Here is a 1,569-nt window from a genome sequence, read left to right as displayed (position 1 = left end):
CAGAATTTGGGGATGTCTTGCTCATGTGCATATACCAAAAGAAAAAAGAGGTAAGCTAGATAATAGAAGCTTTCAGTGTATCCTTTTGGGTGTGAGTGAGGAATCCAAGGGGTATAAGTTGTTCGATCTTGATAAGAAAAGGGTAGTAGTTAGTAAAGATGTAGTGTTTGAAGAAGATAAGATGTGGAGCTGGGGTGATATGTATAAAGAACAAATTTCAGCAGAGTTAAGGTGGAGTGATGATGATGAAGTTTTTGATGGGTCTGGAAATAGAGTAGAAGGAGTGGATGATGTAGAGGGTGGTGATGGGGCTGTAGGTGAAAGAGAAGAAGGTGGGAACATGGATGAAGAGGGTGGTGATGGGGCTGTAGGGGAAAGAGAAGAAGGTAGGAACAGGGAAACACAAAACCCTAGTGCAGTTAGAAGTACAGTTGAAGGGAGGGAGAGAAGACCTCCTAGGTGGATGGGTGACTATTTTACAGGTGAAAGACTGAGTGAGGAGGATGAAGCTCACATGGTGCAAGACGTTTCTGTTGATGATCCTATTTACTTTGAAGATGCAGTGAAAGAAGAGAAGTGGCGCCAAGCTATGGAGGCAGAGATTCAGGCTATTGAGAAAAACCATACTTGGACTCTTACAGACTTACCGGAAGGAGCTAAGAGGATTGGAGTAAAGTGGGTCTACAAGACCAAACATGATGAGCAAGGAGCTGTGATCAAGCACAAGGCACGACTCGTGGCCAAGGGTTACTCACAAAAGGAGGGGATCGATTATAAAGAAGTATTTGCACCTGTAGCAAGACTTGACACTGTGAGAACTATAGTGGCATTAGCAGCTCAGAAAGGTTGGAGAATCTATCAACTCGATGTCAAGTCTGCTTTCTTGCATGGAGAGTTAATTGAGAAAGTTTTCGTTGATCAGCCAAGAGGATATGAGAAGGAAGGCAAGGAACACATGGTGTATCAACTACACAAGGCTTTATACGGTTTGAAACAAGCTCCTAGAGCTTGGTTCAGTCGTATAGAGTCTCATTTTGTCAAAGAAGGATTCTCAAGGTGTGAGAGTGAACAAACTTTGTTCACAAAGCATGGAAATGGAGGTAAACTTATCATCATAAGTTTGTATGTAGATGATTTGATTTACACAGGTAATGATGATGATATGATGCTTGAGTTTAAAGTTTCTATGATGAGAGAATTTGATATGAGTGATCTGGGAAGCATGAGCTATTTTCTCGGTATAGAAGTCTTGCAAAAGGAAGGAGGTATCTTCATTTGTCAAAAGAGATATGCACAGGAGGTTCTAAGAAGATTTGCAATGATGGAGAGCAATGAAGTTAAGAGTCCCATGGTGCCAGGTTTCAAAATTAGCAAAGACAAAGGGGGAATTATGATTGATGAGACTTATTTCAAACAACTTGTTGGCAGTTTGATGTATCTAACAGCAACTAGACCAGATCTCATGTTTGTGACCAGTTTGATAAGCAGGTTTATGTCAAGACCTACTGAGCTTCACTTGCAGACAGCAAAGAGGGTCCTTAGATACTTGAAAGGGACCATGAGCTATGG

Source organism: Asparagus officinalis, chromosome 5, assembly GCF_001876935.1.
Source record: "Asparagus officinalis chromosome 5, Aspof.V1, whole genome shotgun sequence".
Lineage (NCBI taxonomy): Eukaryota > Viridiplantae > Streptophyta > Magnoliopsida > Asparagales > Asparagaceae > Asparagus > Asparagus officinalis.
Note: the sequence above shows the minus strand (reverse complement) of the source record.